Source organism: Gopherus flavomarginatus, chromosome 1 (genome assembly GCF_025201925.1).
Source record: "Gopherus flavomarginatus isolate rGopFla2 chromosome 1, rGopFla2.mat.asm, whole genome shotgun sequence".
Classification (NCBI taxonomy): Eukaryota; Metazoa; Chordata; order Testudines; family Testudinidae; genus Gopherus; species Gopherus flavomarginatus.
Window position 1 is genome coordinate 285,912,638 of NC_066617.1, and position 22,571 is coordinate 285,935,208.

Sequence of the window (22,571 nt, forward strand, 5' to 3'; positions counted from 1 at the left end):
ACCTGGGCTATCTAGTGGTCTTCATAATGTCTCTATAGATGATTGAATACTTAATTGTCCATAAATGGTAGGTTGAAATGTAGTTGACGAGTCTGTTATTTGTTGGGCTTTTTTTCTTTGAACACCACTGGGATTTCTTCACTGTGCACTATATATTCCAGTGTCTCAATTCTGTGGGACGAATCCTGAAACAGCTTAAATTGGTTAATCCCACAAATTTTCTCCACATTTCTCTTGTTTTCCGTAAAATGAACTTAGCTTATTTACAATGTACTAGGTAATAAGTTATTTATGACTCTAGTTATGCTTCTCTACAGTATATGACAGAAGCATGAGCTGTGTTCTAGTCTTTAATCGTTTTTCTTGCATCCTTTGCTAGAATACATTTTTGCTTTTTGCATTGAATTTCCCTCTTCTTTAGTTATACTCAAATGTTCTTGTTTTATGTTGTGTCTTTTGCAGTTTTTACATAAAGGCATCCATTTTACTCCTTTGTATGTGCATTACTAATTTTGATAATAAATATATGTATTATAAATATATATTAGCTATAATAAATAATTAAGCACTGTCATTATTATATGAGAAAGGCCAGTGTTCAACTACTTGAGTACTCCATTTAGCAAGATTCAGCTACAAAATATTGACCCAATCTTTTCAGTAGCTATAGCAATTAACATTATTAAATATTTTATAAAAAGAACAAACTTTAATAATTAATATATTTAAAAAACATAGCACAAAGAAGAATAGTATTCAGATGAAAGCAAATAAAGGTTTGTATAAAAACTTTGAGGGTAATAAACTTTTACAGCATTTGCTTGTGCTTGGGAGACAAAGATTGAACTGTGTTGCAAGTTGTTTGATTAGTTGTAGCATTTTGCAAAATAATCAAACATAATATATATTGTTATGTTTTTAAACATTTTGACTATAACATACTTATAACTATATTTTAATATTCAATAGTCATTAATAAATTAATTTAAAAGCCAATAATTCTATTAATATTATTTTTGCATCAATATTGAGGTCTTCTCCCTACACTTTTGCTTTTATTTCCCTTCAATAAAAAAGGTTTTGATTAGAAAAAAATACAAAGAAACCTCCTTGCTGACAAAATATTAATTGAGGCAGAAATATATGTATATATATTTATAACTGAGGCCTTCCTGAGTTTTGCAGAAAAATTGAATTGGTGTGAAGATGGGTCCCTGGGAAAAGCTGGCTGTCACTGTATTATGTGACCCCTCTCAGGTCAGTGGAGGTCTGGGAGAGATTCACCTTTTATTCAAATCCAGGATGCTGTTAAGATCAGAGAGTTTTGAGAAGGATCACCAAATCGACCTGGGCATGGGGCTATGTGCCTGAATATTATAAAAGGGTGTTATTAGCATAGTTAAGAGGAGTCTATAGTTAGGAGAGACCTGAAGAGCTGTGTCTGTGGAAGAACTAGGATGATTGTGTGAGAGACTGAGAGAGCTTATGGGTGTTCAAACACAGCCCCAAGGGGATCCTGCACCAAGGTCAGAAGGAGTCTAGGCCCAGGCACCGGGGCTAGGAAAAGACATTAACAAAAACTGGGTGCACAGTCTGGAACCAGAAGAGCACCGCTGCACAGAGGCAGTGCTGGCTTCAGGGGTTTTGCCTTTGCAAGCAGCCCAAAAAGAAAAAAAAAAAAGCCATGATCGCGATCTACGGCAATTCAGCAGGAGGTCCTTCGCCCCAACTGGGAGCGAAGGACCCTCCACCGAATTGTCCGCTGAATAGCTGGACCTGCCGCCCCTCTCCGGAGTGGCTGCCCCAAACACCTGCTTGCTAAGCTGGTGCTTGGAGCCGGCCCTGCACAGAGGGAACTAGATAGAGAGAGAAAGCAGAACCCGGCCTTGAGGAAGGAAGCTTTTGAGTTTGGAAGGACCAAAGGAACTGTGTGCATAATCTATAAAGGATTAATAAATTAGTCCCCAGGGGGAGGAGTGTTTAAAATTCCTGGATATGTGAGCTGATTGGAGAACCAAGGGGGAATGGAGGCAAAGTGACTGAAATGCCATGTCATGGGATAATGTGCTCTGGAACCACAATCTGAAAAAGAGAACAGTCTTATTTACAGAATGTTTATTTGGCTTGTGAACATTTGTTTGATCTGGGTTATCATGGTTAGACACACAGGGGGGGACTTAAGAATTGTAGTTTATTTAACCGACTGCCTCTGGGTCTCATTGGTGACTGTAAAATCAAGCCACTGTCCTCACAATCTAACGAAGATGTTCCAAGAAATGGTAGCATGCCTCCGCCTTTCCATATATAGAGCTGTGGGATGTGTCAAAATCCATTCCCTATAGTTAAGGACATCAACTAGAATTTCAGATCCCTTAAAGCCTTGTGTGATTGCTAGGGAACTTCTCTTCATTCCCTTTCCTGAATAAGCAAACATAACTTTGAAAGAAAGTGTTTATTTCAAAAGGGTAAGTTTAATAATATGCAAGATTTTTGCCATATTTCAGTGAATTTTCAAGTATTACTCAATATTCTCTAACTTAAGACACTCAAACAAATTCATGCTCTGCTTTTATCATTGTAAGTGCTTTCAATCATAAGATAAAATTCAGATGGCAAAAATCATACTGCACAACACAGAATTCGTTTGAATTTCAGCTTTTCAAATCACTGCAATGCACATATTTCATTTAAGCGGAAGACATGGATGTATTCTGTCACTTCCTCTAAAATAGTATCAGCAATTCTCTCCGGTCGTGCCATGTTAAATGGCTTTTTGTGTGTGTGTGTGAAAACACATTTCTTACCTGGATTAATTGTTACTATGCAAAGCTTCACGTAAATGTAATCTGAATGACAAATTCCCTAGGTTTAGGGTCACTTCCAAATATGCCTTCATCCTATAGCGCCCTTTGACAATATGTTAGCATGCATAATATGTAGATTATCATCTATAGGAGAAAGTGAGAAGGAGAGTCAAAAGACTACTTTTCCCAGGAAACCACTAAAGGTTTTAAATATTTGGGATAGTATATTGTCAGTTTAACTTGTACATCAAGGGAGTACTCTATCAAGTCTGACCTGTTTAAGTATTTAGAACTTCCCTCATCATGGTTTGGGAGGGAAAAATCTCATTAAACTTCTATTAAAAATAATCTATCTTAAAATAAAATTATTGTTTTGTCAACGTCAGAAATTGTAAAAGTAAAGGTTGCATGCACAATATTAACTCTGCCCCCTTGTGTATGTACATTAATTAATTATGTAGTTTAATGCTCTCAAACCCTCTCCCCTACAATACAGTACTATACACAACCCCACTGACAGGTGTTACTACAGTGTTGTAGAACACCCATCCCTCACAAATATTTAGTAGTGTGGTACGTTGGTAGCAAAAGTTGCACATGCTGCAAGTACTAGAGTCTATGAACTCAAGCCCTTGGCAAGTTAAGAACATAAGAATGACCATACTGGGTCACACCAATGGTTAATCGAGCCCAGTACCCTATCTTTTGACACTGGCTGGTGCCAGATGGTTCAGAGGGAGTGAACTGAATAGATCAATTACCGAGTAATCTCCGACATACATGCCAGCTTCTAACAGTCAGATATAGGGCCATCCAGAGCATGTAATTCCATCCGTGATCATCTTAGCTAATAACCATTCATGGACTTATCCTCCATGAACTTATCTAATTCCTTTTTGGACTCAGTTGTACTTTTAGCTTTCACATCATCCCTTGACAATGAGTTCCACAGGCTAGTCTGCACATTGTGTAATAAGTATTTCCTTAAGTTGTTTTAAGCCTGATGAGTATTGCTTTCATTGGGTGACCCCTCGTTTGCGTGTTATCTGAAGGGCTAAATAACACTTTCTTATTCGCTTTCCCCTTCATGATTTGATATATCTCTATTATAGCCCTCCATTAGTCATCCCTTTTCCAGTCTTTTTAATCTCTCTTCATATGGAAGCTGTCCCATATCCTTAATCATTTTTGTTGCACTCTCTGTACTTTCTCGCAATTCTAATATATCTTTTTTTGAGATGCGGTGACCAGAACTGCAGGTAGTATTAAATGTGTGGGTGTTCAATGGATTAATATAGAGGCATTATGATATTTTCTGTCTTATTATCTATCCCTTTCCTTATGGTTCCCATCAATCTGCCAACTTTTTGACCTCTGCTGCACATTGAACAGATGTTTTCCGAGAACTATCCACAATGACTGCAAGATTTCTTTTTGAGAGGTTTGATAAATGAAGAGGTGAGGTGGGCAGCTCCCTTTTATGGACACCCAGCCAGCCAGTTAGCTATAAAATCCCTCTTGGTGGCTGCTTGCTTCACATGTAAAGGATTAAAAAGTCCAAAGGCAAAGAAAAGGGAGTGAGCACCTGACCAAAAGAGCCAATAGGAAGGCTAGAATTATTTAAAATGGAAAAAAAGTTTCCCCTTTGTCTCTCTGTTGTTCTCTGGAGAAGGAGAGACAGAGCAGTAATGCTATAAGTGGGAATGCTGTGTAAGGCTTGAACCAGGTATAAAAATTCTTCCATACCTAGAAGAAATAATTGGACAGGGAAAATTTAAATAAATGTGATTAGGTTTATTTCTTCATTTTGGCTAGTGGATCTCCTCTGTGCTAACCCCAGATGCTTTTGTTTTGCTTGTAACCTTTAAGCTGAACCTCAAGAGAATTACTCTTGATGCTTAATTTTCATAATTGTTTCTTTTAAGATCTAGCAAAAAGCCTAAGTTCCAAAAGTACTTCCTTTCTTTTTGTTTTTAATCAATTTTACCTCTTTTAAGAACAGGATTGGATTTTTGGTGTCCTAAGAGGTTTGTGCATGTTGTTTGATTAGCTGGTAGAAACAGCTAAATTCCTTTGTTTTCTTTCTCAGCTCTTCCTGGGGGAGGGGGTGTCTGAAAAGGTACCCACAGGGAGAAATTCCAAAGTGCTCCTTCCTCTGTCCAAGGTTTTTTTGCATTTAGGTGGTGGCGGCATTTACCAAGCCAATGTCAGAGAAAAGCTGTAACCTTGGGAGTTTAATACAAGCTTGGAGTGGCAAGCATTAATTTTTAAAATCCTTGTGGGCCCCCACCTCACCTTCTGTACTCAAAGTGACAAAGTGGGGATTCAGCCGTGACAAGAGATAACACCTAATTTAGACCTGTCTAGTTGGGATTATGTTTTCCAATGTGCATTAATTTGCATTTACCAACATTGAATTTAATCTGCCATTTTGTTACCAAGTTTTGTGAGATCCATTTGTAACTCTTCACAGTCAGCTTTGGACTTAACAATAGTGAGTAATTTTGTATCATCTGCAAAGTTTGCTACCTCACTGTTTTTTCCTCATTAAATATCTACAGACTTCCAGTGAGCAAGCGAAGTTTCTTTATTACCAGAAAGAACATGAAACAAATCCCCCAGGCACAATGATTTAGACAGTTACAATGGAATATAAACAAAAAAGTTCCTAAATTAATCATATAGAGTAGTGCAAGAGAGGATGTGAAGCTGTCTGCTCCTCACTGGCATCACCTAGTGATCAGGTGCAGGTGTGACCAGCACTCTTTTGTCTTAGTGGCCTCTGTTAATAGTTCCTCCAATCCTGTACTAATCTGTCTCCATCTACTACTCAGCCCTCCAGCAGGGTCACAAGTTGTGTCCACCCTTTCCAGGGCACATAAAAAGACCAACTAAGGTTAGTTCCACTGTCCAGCAAGGGGCTTCAGGCTTCATCTGATCAAAGTCTCAGAACTGTGACTTCCTAGGATATGGGGTATTCCTAGTCCTGAGTCTCTAGTATCAGGGACAGGCTTTTTGCCTCCAGTACCATCAGGGAGTGGTATGGGGAACTCAGAACCATCCTCTCCACTAGGTTCCAGATCATGGCCCATAGGTAGTCCTGCACACTGGTGTACTTATGTACTTGTGCAACAGTCTCTCTGGATCACTTCCTACCAGCCTTCCCACACAAGAGGGAAAAGCAAAATTGAATAAAAGAAATATATCATAGAAGAATGTCTGACCTTGCAAATACACGGAGTTCTTTTCCCTCAGCAGATCTGGTACAGCATCAAAATGCAGTGTCCTCAGAAGCTGGGCCAGTAACAGTGCTACTTTTGCAGAGCTTCAGAGTGAAGGTCAGCTTACCTCCACTGGCTGCCTGCAGGCAAGCTACCCTTCTCCCCTTTTAACCTCCAACCAGAGCATTCATTGCAGATGTGGAAGGGCTAAGCCCAAAGCAGCTCCCTTCATCTCCAGTATGGTGTCTGTACATACCATTAAAGAGAGTTATAATGGTGACCTTGCCTTGTTAGATTGTTTAGGCCTGACAACAACAGTGCCCCTTCTAGTTCATCAATTTAGTTCTGACTGCCCTCTGTAGACTCACTAGAGGTTCCTCCATATTTTCCTCCTCATCTGTCATCTTAATGACAGCCTTATGCCTCCAGATTGCTGGCTGATCCCCCCGGCCTTCCCTTCAGGAACAGTTCACAGGCTGCGGTCTCCAACTTTCAGCTTACACAGCCTGGTCTTCAGTCTCTCTTTCCCTGAGCTTTATCATCTCCTCTGAGGATGTTACTCTCTTTTCTTGGTTGTTCTCGATAACACACTGCCCTTTACTGGCTACATGCTAATCTCTTTCTCTGACCATGTCTTACTCTCAGTCTCTAGGATCAAATTAGGCCCTGCATCTTAACCTGGGCACATGTGGGATGCAATCATGAATCCACAGGTTCATTACAATATACCACAATTTTGTTTTCTACAGACTTATAAGTGTATAGGAACTTGTGCTCAAAGCCAAGCTCAACTGAATCCATAGATTTCTACTTTTAGTTTTCTATGAGTATTTGTTTTTTAAAACTAAGCTATATCTTGAGACTTTTTTATTCAACAGAGAAAGAAATGCATTTGCCTCTCTGAAAAACAAAGGCAAAATTATTCTGAAATAGCTTCATGGCATGCTAGGTAATGAAAGTCTGAGCATATGGCAGGATGACCAACATATGGCTCTGGAGCCACATGCAGCTCTTCAAAAGTTAATATGTGGCTCCTTATATATGCACAAACTCCAAAGCTGGAGCTATCGGCACCAACTTTCCAAAGTGCTGGGCGGAGGCGGCTCTAGACATTTTGTCGCCGCAGGGCGGCGTGCCGCAGGGAGGACTCTGCCGGTCACTGGGAGGGTGGCAGGCAGCTCCAGTGGACCTCGTGCCTGTGGAGGATCCGCTGGTCCTGCGGTCCGCTGGTCCCGTGGTTTTGGTGAACCTCCCGCAGACTTGCCTGCGGAAGGTCCACCGGAGCCACCTGCAGCCCTACCAGCATGCCCTGCGGCATGTCGCCCCAAGCATGCACTTGGCGTGCTGGGGCCTGGAGCCGCCTCTGGTGCTGGGGGGTATTCACTGCTCAATCCTGGATCTGCCACAGGCCCTCCCGCAACTCCATCCCTCCCTGTGCCCTCCCCTGACGCTGCAGTGCCCTCGCTCCTCCCCCCCAGAGCCTCCTGCATGCCACAAAACAGCTGATGGGGAGATGCAGGGACGGAGGGTGAAGCACTGGTTGGCGAGGCTTGCAGTGGGTAGGGGAGCTGATGGGGGGCTTCGGACATATTTCTGTGGCTCTTTGGCAATATATATAGTTAAATTCTGGCTCCTTCCCAGGCTCAGGTTGGTTGCCCCTGGCATATGTCATAGGTCTGAATCAAACTTGATATCATAAGCAGTCTTGAGAGGCTTAATGTCTGCTTTTTCCTATAATGGCTCCATCAGTGAGAGTTTGGGACCATACTGAGCATTATATTACCACTTACTCTCCCACCTATCTACTACCACTTAGAAAAAGTGGTGGATCAGTGGTACACATATGGTAAAACACTCATTGGACTTATGAGCCAGTGTATATTTTAATATAGGGAAAGAACTAATTTTTTTTTCAAGCTAATGTAATGCATTTGTAGTTTATACCAGCAGTTCTCAAACTGGGTCAAGATTCATTTTAATGGGGTCATCAGGACTGAAGCACAAGCCTCACTGCCTGGGGCCGAAGCCAAAGCCCAAAGCCTTCAGCCCTGTGTGGTGGGGGTCAGGTTACAGCCCCCCGAGTTGGGACTGAAGCCCTTGGATTTTGGCCCCCTGCCCGAGGTGGTGGGGGCTGAGGCTTTGACTTTGCCCCACCCAGAGTAGCGAGGTTTGGGTGGACTCAGGCTTTGGTCTCCTCTCCTGGGATCATGTAGTATTTTTTGTTGTCACAAGGGGGTTGTGGTGCAATGAAGTTTGAAAACCTCTGGTTTGTATAGATATATTTTTTTAATTGGTGGCAAACTCTACCCAAATGTCTTAAGAAAGGAGCAAATCTCCTCTTCAAACCAGTGGGTGTGATCCATGTAGTAAGATTGATTTCAACAGCCAGAATGAACATATGGCATCCTGAGGTTGAATGAATATTTTCAGTGCTGAAAGATACAGTACTTTATTTTTTATTGATGAAAAATATATTTGTGAAATAATGAATGAATTTAAACCAGGTATACAGTCTGCAAACACCGTAAAAACTATTGAAATTTCTTGGGGAGACTAATTTATATAAGTAAATCTAATATGAAAAATATGACAAATTAGATATAAAAGAAAAAAAAAAAGAAAAGGGTATAAAGTCTGACAGAAAACCTAGGTGGCAACAGATCTGCCCCCCAGTCCTTGCCAAAGCTCATATATACACAGTTAAATCTGATTATGTGTAGCAGGTGTCTCCCAGCCACCTCATACCTGGAAGTCAAAAGCTCATGTCCATGAAAACAAATTGGAACAGTATCAAGTGTTTGGGGAGCTTCAAGCAGGCAACTTAAATTCTGTTTGTAAAATCTTGTAAGAGAAAAAACATAGATCAAATCACCTCCGCCTACAATTCATAATGAAGCTCTTGACAAACTTTACAATTTTATCTTTCAAGATGTTTCTGGACACTCAATGTCATCGGCAATTTATCTGCCTCTTTTTTGGGTGGTGGGTGGGTTTTCAGAGAGCTAGGATGGAAAAGGGGAAGGCAAAAGTGGACATATCTTGAAGAAAGAGGGAGAACTCAGCTGAAAATGTGATATTGACTCTCAGATATTGGGGAGGGGAGTTGAAAATGAAAGAGATTTTATATAAATACTGCACATACTAACTGTGGTATGTACGCCACCTTACATCAGCCTCAGTATCAGATGATTGGAGGATAGCTAATGTGATTCCAATTTAAAAAAAAAAAAGGCTCCAGAGGTGATCCTGACAATTACAAGATGGTAAGCCTAACTTTGGTACCAGTCAAAGAACAGAAAAAGGAGAGAAGGAAAGGAAAGAAGAAAAGAACAGAATGATTAGATACTTAGAGGAAAAACTATATGAGAAACAAAAAATGATCTAGAAGAATAAAGAATTGAATATTTGAACTCACATATTGGGTAGGTAGAATTTACTTCACATAAAGGAAGACTGAAACTTTAGTTTATAAGAAATTTGGTCCATAGGGAAAAAGCCCGAGCAAGAAAGAGTATTATAGAATCATAGACATATAGGACTGGAAAGGACTTCAAGAGGTCCATCCTCCCATCCTGAGGCAGGACCAAGTATACTTAGACATACCTGGAAGATGTTTGTCTAAACCTGTTCTTAAAAACCTTCAGTGATGCTATTCTATGACCTCCCACCATAGCCTGTTCCACTGTTTAACTGTCATCATAGTTTGAAAGATTTTCGTAATATCTAACCTGAATCTCTATTACTGAAAACTAAGGTGATTCCTTCTTGTTCTACATGTGGTCATGGAAAACAAGTGATCGTCATGCTCTTTATAACAACCCTTAACATTTATAAGATTGTTACCATATCCCTCCTCAATCTTCTCTTCTTTAGACTAAATAAATTTTCAAACTTTCCACATAGATCAGGTTGTCTAAACCTATCATTTTTGTTGCTCTTCTCTGGAATATCTCCAATTTCTTTGTTTAAGTGTGGTGCTCAAAACTGGGCACAGTATTCCAACTGAGACCTGAGCAGTGCTAAGTAAAATTGAGTCAGTTACCTCAACAGCTATTTGTGTCTTAATTCACCCATGAAAGCTCATGCTCCAAAACGTCTGTTAGTCTATAAGGTGCCACAGGATTCTTTGCTGCTTTTACAGATCCAGAGTAAGACGGCTACCCCTCTGATACTTGTTTCAATTAGGACATTCCTATTAATATATCCTAGAATAGGAATCGGCAACCTTTGGCACATGGCCCACCAGGATAAGCACCTTGGCGGGCCGGGCCACTTTATTTACCTGCTGCATCTGCAGGTGTGGCTGATAACAGCTCCCACTGGCTGCGGTTAGCTTCCCAGGCCAATGGGGGCTGTAGGAAGTGGCGCAGGCCAAGGGATGTGCTGGCCACCACTTCCTGCCACCCCCATTGGCCTTGAGCGGTGAACTGCAGCCAGTGGAAGCTGCAATCCGCAGAACCAGCGGATGCAGCAGGTAAACAAACCGGCCTGGCCCACCAGGGTACTTACCTTGGCAGCCCGTCTGACAAAGGTTGCTGATACCTGTCCTAGAATAACACTTGACACTTTTTGCAACAGCATCACATTTTTTACTCATATTCAATTTATGATTCACTGTAACCTCCACACCCTTTTCAAGAGTATTACTGTCTAGTCATTTATTGCCCATTTTGTACTTATATATTTCATTCTGAATTCCTAAGTGTAGTATTTTTCACTTATATTTGAATATTTGTTTTAGTATTGTCTTTTCTGTGAGGAAGCTTTACAAAGTTCTCTACCATGCATGAGTGAATGATGTAATTAAATATTTGTCCCTAACAAGTCTTGAAAAATTAGAGCTCAGTCTCTAATTAAGCAATGTGACAACCAAAAGTGCACTTCTGGATAATTACAAGAGGAAATAAGAAATGTTATAGGACATGAGATTAATGGCCAAGTGGCTTTAATCACTTGACAAATACAATAAGCCCTTTGCATGTGCTGCATGAAAATCAGTTAAACATAGAATTATAGCATCATAGAGGCGTAGGACTGGAAGGGACCTCAAGAGGTCATCTAGTCCAGTCCCCTGCACTCAAGGCAGGACTACATAAAAACTAGAGCATTCCTGACAGGTGTTTGTCTAACCTGCTCTTAAAGATCTCCAATTATAGGGATTCCACAAGCTCCCTAGGAAATTTGTTCCAGTGCTTAACAACCCTTACAGATAGGAAGTTTTTTGAAATGTCCAAACTGAACCGCTCTTGCTGCAATTAAGCCAATTGCTTCTTCTCCTATCATCAGAGGTAACAAGAACAATATTTCATCTTCCTCCTTTTGGCACTATTTATGTACTTGAAAACTGTTAACCTGTCCCCCTTCCTTAGTCTTCTTCAGACTAAACAACCCCCTTTTTTCTCCAATCTTCCCTCATAGACCATGTTTTCTAGACATTTAATCATTTTTGTTGTTTTTTTTCTGCTTTCTAATGTGTCCACATCTTTCCTGAAATGTTGCACCCAAAAATGGACACAATACTACATCTGAGGTCTTATCAGCACAGTGTAGAGTAGAAGAATTACTTCTTGGGTCTTGCTTACAATACATCTGCTAATACATCCCAGAATGACATTTTTGTATTTTGTAACAGTGCTGGAATGTTGACTCTCATTTATCTTGTGATCCACTATAACCCCCAGATCCATTTCCACTGTATTCCTTCCTGGGCAGTCATTTCCTCTTTTGTATGTGTGCAGCTGATTTTTCCTTCCTAAGTGGATTACTTAGCATTTGTCCTTATTGAATTTCATCCTATTTACTTCAGACCATTTCTCCAGTTTTACCAGATCATTTTGAATTTTAATCCTATCCTACAAAGCACTTGCAAACTCTCCGAGCTTGGTATCTTTCACAAATTGTATATGTGTACTCTCTATGCCATCATTTAAATTGTTGATGAAGATATTGAAAGGACCAGACTCAAGACCAATCCCTGTAGGACCCCACTCGATATGCCCATCCAGCTTGACTGTGATCCACTGATAACTACTCTTTCAGAATGTTTCTCCAACTAGTTATGCACCCACCTTATAGTAGCTGCATCTAGGCTATATTTCCCTATGTTTGTTTAGGAGAAGGTAACGCAAGACAGTATCAAAAGCCTTACTAAAGTCAAGATATACCACAACTACTGCTTTCCCCCATCCACAAATCTTGTTACCCTGTCAAAGAAATGCATTAGGTTTGTTCTTGACAAATCCATGTTGACTGTTACCTATCACTTTATTGGGTGTTTGCAAATTGATTGCTTGAGTATTTGCTCCATTATCTTTCCAGGTTCTGAAGTTTAGCTGACTGGTCTGTACTTTCCTGTAATTTGCAAAATTCAACATGTGCACTTATTGGCATTAATCTGAATCCTTGCCAAGCCATCTAATGTCACTGAAGGCATGAACAAAGCTCTGCATCAATACTTATCTGTGGCCATTCTTTGCATTTCCTCTATGTTAAGTCCCTTACATTTTCCCTCTATGAGTACTGTTTGTCAGAAGGATTCTTTTGGTCAGCCCCTTATGCATATTGTTCCAGTTACCCTATACCTCACCTGCCATGGTGGATGGTCTGGCATCATTCTCAACACATATTCCAGATATTTCCATCTTGGTTTTTGGACAACTTAAGAGATAAGGGATTGATGACCTCTCTGATGAATCTCAACAATTGTCATAATACCTTTGTTTAATCCTTTTATTTTCCCAAGGAATTTGCTATTGTAGGCATTTAGACATCTATTATACCTTTGCATGGATTTCCATATTTCACATTCATATGTTAAGGTGAAAATAATATTTGGATTGAAAATTCATAATTTTCATCTGTAAATTGTACATTTTCAACATTGTAGGCTGTATAGGGCATTAACACTGGTGTTAAATCCTAGCTATCCAGCCAGAAAGTTCCTTTGTGTGTACAGACATTACAGCTATTTCATTATTATGATAAAACTCTAAGATTCAAAGTCTGATTTGGCAAAATATCAGCAAGGGTTTTAGAGAGGAAAACTGAGGGGGAAGAATATAGTTTGGGAGAACAGGAGTAAGAAAAGTAAGAGAGATAATTGTATCCAGAGGGATGAAAAGGAACCAGATCAAGGTATAAGGCAGAGATAGGCAACCTTTGATACACAGCTTACCAGGGTAAGACCCCTGGTGGGCCAGGTGGCCAGTGGGTGCTGTGGGGGCGGTGTCTGCAGGCAGGAGCAATGTGAGGGAAGCCCCAGCGCCCCCCACCCCCCGCCTAGGAGCTGCTGCCAGAGAGATGTACTGGTTGCGAGGTAAGCATTGCCTGGTCGGAGCCTGCACCACAAGCCACTGCCCCAGCCCAGAGCCTGCACCCTGCACCCAAACTCCCTCCCAGAACCCTGTCCAGTCCTCTGCCCCAGCCTAGTGAAACTGAGTGAGGGTAGGGGAGAGCGAGCGACGGAGGGAGGGGGAACGGAGTGAGCAGAGAATGGGAAGAGGTGGGGTAGGGGTGGGGCCTTAGGGGAAGGGGTGGAATGGGGGCAGGGCCTGGGGCTGAGCAGAGGGATTTGGGGGTCTCGGAAAAGTTTTAAATCAAAATTGGGGTCCTCAGGTTGCTAAAGTTTGAAAACCGCTGGTTTACATAATCCCTCACCCTGTGAACAATATTGAACCGGTACACTTTGTAAAGTTCACCAGTCACCATTGGTGCACTCTACATTATAATTACAGTTAAGAATCAAAGTGAAAAAAAATGACATGGCCACTCTCTGTAATCAAGCTTTGCATGCTGCACCCACAGACTTTTCAATCACATTCTGTCATTCATGACACAAAAACCAGTGTGAGATTGAGGGGAAATGACAGGGGCAGCATGTGCACCAGAAAAGTGGCTAGTTCCAAACTATACATTTCAGAAAGGAACTGAATTATTCAGAGGAGAGTTTAGTATGGCGTGGTGAAGAACAAGTGGGGGTGGATCATAGCGGTACAGTCAGCTATTCCCTGAGGGAGTTGAAAAGTACAGCCATTTGGCTATCTGATCAAACATTACAGATTAATTTTCTGATGCAAACAAAAACCTTCCCCACATTCAACCTGATATAAGCCCTTTCTTTATATGTTCTCTAGTGTGTTAGAAATCCTCCTTAATGACATATGTCAATCTGGATTTTTATAAAATTCATTGGCAGTTAAAATGTCAGGTACAGATAAGTGATGGTCACATTAACACCACCCTATATCGAAAACCCACCGACCGCCATGCCTACCTTCATGCCTCCAGCTTCCATCCCGGGCACATCACACGATCCATTGTCTACAGCCAAGCACTGAGGTACAACCGCATCTGCTCTAACCCCTCAGACAGAGACCAACACCTAAAAAATCTCCACCAAGCATTCTCAAAACTACAATACCCGCACGAGGAAATAAGGAAACAGATCAACAGAGCCAGACGTGTACCCAGAAGCCTCCTACTGCAAGACAAACCCAAGAGAGAAACCAACAGGACTCCACTGGCCATCACGTACAGCCCCCAGCTAAAACCCCTCCAACGCATCATCAAGGATCTACAACCCATCCTGGACAATGATCCCACACTTTCACAGGCCTTGGGTGGCAGGCCAATCCTTGCCCACAGACAACCTGCCAACCTGAAACATATTCTCACCAGTAACTGCACACCACACCATAATAACTCTAGCTCAGGAACCAATCCATGCAACAAACCTCGATGCCAACTCTGCCCACATATCTACACCAGCGACACCATCACAGGACCTAACCAGATCAGCCACACCATCACTGGTTCATTCACCTGCACATCCACCAATGTAATATACTCCATCATATGCCAGCAATGCCCCTCTGCTATGTACATCGGCCAAACTGGACAGTCTCTACGGAAAAGGATAAATGGACACAAATCAGACATTAGGAATGGCAATATACAAAAACCTGTAGGAGAGCACTTCAACCTCCCTGGCCGCACTATAGCAGACCTTAAGGTGGCCATCCTGCAGCAAAAAAACTTCAGGACCAGACTTCAAAGAAAAACTGCTGAGCTTCAATTCATCTGCAAATTTGACACCATCAGCTCAGGATTGAACAAAAACTGTGAATGGCTTGCCAATTACAGAACCAGTTTCTCCTCTCTTGGTTTTCACACCTCAACTGCTAGAACAGGGCCTCATCCTCCCTGATTGATCTGACCTCGTTATCTCTAGCTTGCTTGCTAGCACACATATATATACCTGCCCCTGGATATTTCCATTACATACATCTGAGGAAGTGGGTATTCACCCACGAAAGCTCATGCTCCAAAACGTTTGTTAGTCTATAAGGTGCCACAGGATTCTTTGCTGCTTTTACAGATCCAGACTAACACAGCTACCCTCTGATACTAGGTACAGAGTTGTCTCCTCTGCATTAATAGCATGCAGTTGACAATTACCGTTGAAAAAACGATAAGAATCTGCTGTGTAGTTTGGGCTCTGCCTCCAGCTTCTGGACTCTTAAAAACATCTTTAAGTTACTTGACTGACAAGCATGCTGTTTTTGAAAAGATCGAAGTTTGGGAATCATGTCATCTGGCAAGACATATATCCATAGCATATTAGATACACATTATAGCAAATGAAACTCAAGGTGCTGTGCATGCTGTGAGTTACATAATGTTCCTCACATGGAATGCTGTATTATAAAATCAGTACATTATTAAAAGCTTTTAAATATTGCAGTATTACTCCTATTTGACCTGAACAGTTAGTCAGTTTTGGAGGTAAATCAAACTGTTTCAGTTAGAAGAAGAAATTGATGATGCAGTCAGGGATTTCTTTGATCCACTCCTGTTTATCTATAAAGAATTCACGAAGTCCTGTTTCCTTCAACACAGGAGGAACTAAACAACTGGAGACTTTCAGCAAGCATGCAACTCCAAATTTTTCTGATTTTTTTTCCAGGGTCACTCCATGAGGTCTTCTGTGGCTGTGTACGAGAATTCTTGGTTTCTTCTCTGTGTCCCTCCCTCTGCTGTTTCTCTCTTCCACACACAGACACAGAGCTTCAACAATCAATGCTCCAGCTCCTGCATTTACTCTGTCAATCCACAGGGAAGTCCCTGTTCAGCAAAGCATTTAATCAGGTGATTAACTAAGTCCCATTGACTTCAAAGTATATGCTTAAAAGTTAAACACATGCTTAAGTACTTTACTGAATCACAGCTTTTTAGACAAGGACTAGGAACTCCAGTCACATCTGGAAGCAAACAGCTAGCTAATGGACGGCTCAGAACACTGATTTCATGAACTCTTGGAGTTAATTATATTCAAGAAGAGGCCTCTGCTGTCTGTTCTATAAACTGAAGTTTCTGATTGGCTTTGACCCATATGATTAGGTAGAAAAAGTTACAGTGATCAAGTTTTGAAGTGATGATCATGTGGATAATGACTGTTACTATTGTGACAGGTCTATCAGGCCTGCTGGCACATTGGCATCATGACACCCAAGGAAAAACTACTGCAACTAGGCTATCCAGAAGACTTAGTCCTCCACAGGCCTTTAATGGTCAGGAGGGGACGCTGACCAAATGGAAGCCAACAAGCCAGTTAAGGTTTGCCTGCTTCTTCTTGGGGGAATTGCAGAGTGATACTGGGCAGAAGAGGAGCTCTCCATTGCTAATCCAGACCACCAGGGCAAAGGCAAGTAAGCATTTGCCTTTGGAGTTGTGTTTGTTTATTTAAAAGTGCAGACAGCCAAAGGAAAAAAAAAGTGTTTAAAACTTTGGCAAGGACACTCCAACAGAAGCATTTTCAGGAGCATAAAAAAGCCAAAAAGATAGCAAAGAAAGAGGTAGCACCTGCTAAGGATAAAAGCCATGGAAAACCCATAGTAAGAAAACTAAATTTATTGTTGAGTGCAAAGTCATTAAAGATTAAAATGTAAATATGGCAATCAATAAGAACTGGAATGGTGGAGAAATTACTTTGGAAAGCTTATGCATGAAGAGAGACCATGCAATATGTGAAAACTAAACCAGGGGGGTGTGGTTGCACCAATCCTAGAGGAAGTTACATAAGTACTGAGCAACATGAAAAATAAGAAAGCTCTCAACTATGAAGGTATCTCAGCAGAAGTATGAAACTGCCAGAAACAAGTAGGCTTAACGATATTGCCACAACTGTTTAATTTCTCCATGAGGACTGAGGGGATGCCTGATGCCTAAACAAAAAGCAAGTTAATATCAATATTTAAGAGAAAAGAAGACAGACAAGACTGTGATAACTATTGTGGCATTAAACTCATGAGCCACATGATGAAGATCTGGGAGAAAGCTATTGATAAGACATGACAAAGAGAAGTAGAGATCTATGACTATCAATTTGGTTTCATGCCAGCCAGTGGGAACTGCAATCGGCTGGACCTATGGATGGGGCAGGTAAACACACCAACCTGGCCCTCCAGGGGCTTTCCCTACAGAAGTGGTGACCCCTGTTTGAGAAACCCTGCAGTAGTGTATTAAGCAACATGACTGTCATGTGTGGTTTGTTCTTTTCTCATTTTCTTCCCAGATGAAGAAAACTGTGTACAATATAATGTGTGCAGTTTTATTTCTTTTCTGGGAGGCGAGGGGGGAGGCAGAGATCTTTCTTTTTTTCTTTCTTTCTTATATACATTGTTATGTACATGCTGCTACGCATTTATGTTGGAGAAGGCAAGGTCAAAGAAGAATGCTTTGCACTTGGAGGAGAAAGTGGTAAAGTTTGGGAAAGTCCTTCATTCTTGCGAGAGTGTGTTCCACAGTCTGGGACCAGACCCTGAGAAAGTTCTGTCTTCCACAAAGATGAGCTTAACCCTTATGGTAGAAAGCTTTACTGGGCCAGAGAAGTGATCACAATCTTCATCCTGAAATTTTAGGCTATCTTTTAGATATCCTGGGTCTAGGTTATTGAGTGTGGTGAAAAGGTGACTGACTCTTTCAGGGGAGATGGATGCAGTCCCATCTATGAATAATTACCTTCTTCCCAGGGCCTGATGAAGAATACCTGATCTTTATAAAAGCCAACAAGAACTCAGCTGAAGAGGTGAATGGCAGAAGGGGGGCTGACAGGAAGCAGTTTATCTCCTGTGGTAGGCACTGCAGGCAGCATGCAACCCAGGCAAGTAGCTTGTCAAAAAAAAATGGGGAAATCAGGTAGAATGGAAGACGGACTCCAAAGAGGGTGGCCCTGGAAAACAATGTTCTGTAGAAAGCAGGGAACAACTGAGTTGAGCCAAAGAAGGGCTGATAACTGAACCCAGGAGGAATAGAAGACTCTTTTGGAACTGAAGACAGACCCTCAAGATGGAAGGGCTGTGGCCAGCTGGAGGCTTGAGTGAACACTTTCTTTTTATGCTTATTTGGACTTTGGTGCCCTGTAGAAGGGGCGGACTTTTTCTGACAGCAACCAAACTGTGTGGGAAGTTTGGGAAAAACAACCTGTGAGAAGGAAAACTGAGGTATCAGCTATCTTGAACCAGATTGAGTAGATGATGCTATTACAATTGTCTTAAAGAGATTAACTTCCTTCTTTTTATCTTCCCCTTTTGCAGGAAGGTGTTAAACTAGTAGAAAAAGAGGAGGTAACAAGAGGGAAAATATGAGCACTCATTTTGCACAAAACCAAGATGTTGACAACAAAATTACTCAAGATGTGGCCGATTTTCATTATCACTCTACCTGGGCCACAGTTGACCAGGCTGGGGCCACGAGGTCTCTTTGAGGAGGAGGTGACGAGCACACCAAGTGTCTAAATTTCAAAGCTTTATTGATAAAATTATAAAATAACAGCAGAGAGTTCTGGGAATGCTCCCACATCACTCAGGGGAAGAAAGAAAGTGTTAATGCCCCAAGACCTAACCTACTTTCATACTCACTCATGCATGACTCAGACTGGCCAAGTCAGAGTGTAACATCAGATAGGGTGCAGGGGGAGGTGGATGGGAGAGCTATCCTGTGCCCGGATAGTCCAAGGATCTGATGTGATCTCCAAGTTGTTTCAGCTCTCAGAAGGGTTTTAAGTCTTGGCTCCTCAGGGGGAAGGGGAAGTGTGGGTGGGAAAGAGGTGCTCTGTTTGGGGACCTCTGGTCCTGCTGTCCTCTGTGCCAGTCCAAATCGGCCTTCCATGGTTTCTTCAGCTTTCTCAAAACACTTGGTTTCAGGGCTGTGAGACAGTTCTGTTTGTTCCTGGCTGGACTTCACTGTCAGTCTCCTTTTCCTGGCCCCTGCATTTTGTTCAATAACTCTCCTTTCTCATGGCTGGTTGGCGGGGTTGAACTTCCCCCCTTCTGTCTTGGTAGGCAGCAGCTGGCCTTGGGATGGAGTTAGATTCTTATCTTCAGACTGAGCTTGCCAGCTGCAGTGTTGAATTAACCTGTTCTCTGCTTTCTTCTTTCTCTCCCCCCTTCAGCTTCTTGTACCTGCAGAGGAAATTTCCACTCCCAACTCATATGTCTTTGACCCTCCCCAAAATGCTTTGTGATGATAGCAACAGAGTTAGCAATATAAAATGCTGATCTGCCTTCCCAAGGGACTCCCTGAGGAAGGGGGCCTTGGGGTGTGACAAAGGCACCAAAGCACATGAAGAGAAGAAATTCTTTAATCGCCTATACACCAGGTGGGATGATTTGCACAATTGGAATATTTCAATCAATTACTATAACCTATTTAGGAAGGATCGAGTGGGCAAAAGTGGAAGCGAATGGCACTCTATGTCAGAAATGTCATTACCTATTTCTGAGTCATTGATAACTCAGGAGAAAATGATCAGGAATGTTTATGGATCAATGTCCTAACAGATAAAGCACAAGATAGGTACTAGTTACTGCTGCTACAATTGACCAAATCACACTATGGAAAAGGAAGAACACTTCCTTATGCACCTATCTGCAATATGTAGAGGAAAAAGCAGTGAGATCATGGGAGACTCCAGTCTGAGTAACACATTTTAGAGGTCTCAGGCTGCCAATATTAAAACATAATTGGAATTTCTAAACATAATAGATGACAATTTCCTAACTCAAAGATTGTTGCAGCCAACATGTGGGAATTCTGTGTTAGACCTTGTATAAACATGAAAAGAGGAAATGATCACAGAACTAAAAGTAAATGGTAACTTAGTTTCAAGTGATCATGACTTGATTGCATTTATCATGTGTAAGTAGAATAAAATCCATACCAGTAATATGGTACTTGGTAATATGGTACTTGCTAATTTAATAGGGTTGATTTCACAGAGCTGAAAAAAAAATAAGCCAAATCAGCTAGGAGGAAGAATGTAATCAGAAAAAATGTGAATGATAATTGGGAATCATTTGAGAATGCTTTATTAGATGCCCTCACAGCCACAATCCCACAACTGAAGGACACTGTGCAAGTTTAAAAAAATGATCTGGTTGAAAGGGGAAATGAAAGAAGATATAAAACAATTAAATAGTGTATAACAAATGGAAGAAAGCAAAGTTAACAATATTGAATATAAATCAGGAGTATATACAAACCTGCTAATAGAAACAAAGAGAGAAATCTATGGCCAGCACACTCAAGGACAATAAGGAGTTTTTCTTTTAAATATATTAAGGACAAAAAGAATCCTGATATTAGTATTCATAGAATCATAGATTAATAAAGGTCTCAAGAGGTCTTCTAGTCCAATCCCCTGCACTCAAGGGAGGACTAAGTATTATATAGATCATCCCTGACAGCTGTTTGTCTAACCTGCTCTTAAAAACCTCCAATGACGGAGATTCCACGACCTCCCTTGGCAATTTATTCCAATGCTTAACTATCCTGACAGCAATCTTATTTCACATTTTTATACCAACCTTGGCACAAAAAGTGAGTGTATGCTAATATAAGCAGAGTCAGGATGAGCTCTACCCTGACATGTGGTGGTGAATTGGGGTGAGTGTGGAAAAGAAATTCAGGGGCTGGTTTTGTTTGCATAGGCACACCCATCCCACCCAGCATGAGCCCACAGCTGCCCAAATGGTCACTTTGGCTGCTGTGGGATCCCCAGTTTCTCTGTTATTGTGGCAGGAAGAATAAAGTGTTGTTACTCTGATAATGTAAATCAAGGCCAGTGGAAATGTTTTATGACAGAGGGACTCACCATCAACTAAGTAGCACTCACAAGGGACATGGGTTCCAAAACCCAGTGAATTAAGAGAGACTGGGGACAGGTATGTGTACCTGATGGTATGGGCCCCTTTTGAGGGCCTGAAACACCAATTTCACCATCTCTCTCCACTGTTGAATAGCAGAACTAATTTTGATTATATTAAAAGTTTAGTTACAGGCTACTGTGCTGAATTCATTTTGGGCCAATAGTGCACCAGCACTGGGGCTCCCCTACTACAAGCAGAAATCACTAAGAGCTGAAATCAATAAAGAGCTAAAATTACTAAATGGTGAGATCATTGAGTGCTATGTTAACTAGTGGGGGAGCCTGAAGATATATTGCTAAGCGGCTGGCACAGCGGAGCAGTCTGTGGGATGGTTGGAGCGGCCCATGGAACAGTGAGCAGAGCGGAGCTGAGCAGTTTGCGGGGACGGCTGGAGTGGCTCACGGGACAGCTGAAGGAGTGGAGCAGCTGGTAGCATGGAGCAGTTCGTGGTGAAGACTGCAGCAGAACCCCACAGAGATGCGGGGCAGTCGGCCTCGGACCATGTAAGGTGCCCCTTAACACCCCATGCGCTGGGGGTAGGGGAGGGGTAAAACTCTGTACATAAACTTTTGAACTCTGGGGCTGCACTCAGCAGGGACAAACGACTTTTGGGTTGCTGGACTTTTGGGTGATTTTGGGTTGCTGGACTCGAGACTTTTGAGACTTTGGGATGATCTTTTGGGTGGTTGGACTTAAGACCCTGAGGGGAAAAGGACATTGCCAAACTTACTTGGGGGTGGGTCTTTTGCTCATGGTTTGTGTTATGAATCCTGTTTGTGGTGTTTCCCCAACATACTGCTGCATTGTTTCCCTCCTTTATTAAAAGGATTTTGCTACACTCAGACTCCGTGCTTGTGAGAGGGGAAATGTTGGCTTCTAAAGGCACCCGGGGGGGTGGTGGTATGTAATTGTCCCAGGTCACTTGGTAGGGGCTCGAGCCAGTTTTGCATTGCATCATTGAAATGGAACCCCTAGATACTGAACCCAGCCCTTGTTGCTGCCAACTCAGAGGGGCAGAAGGGTTACGCTAATACAATTTGTAGATGACATAAAGTTGGGAGGTATTACCAATATGGTGGGGGACCAGAATATCATTCAATAATATCTGGATGACCTTTCGAATTGGAGTAATAAAAATAGGATGAAATTTAATAGTGCAAAGTGAAAGACTATGCATTTAGGGACCAACAACAAGAATGTTTGCTATAAGCTGGGGTCTTATCTGTTGGAAGTGAAAGAGGAGGGGAAATACCTCCGTGCATTGGTTGATCATAGGATGACTATGAGCCATCAATGTGATGTAATGTCTGCTTCAAAAACTTCTAACTCTCCTAAATTGC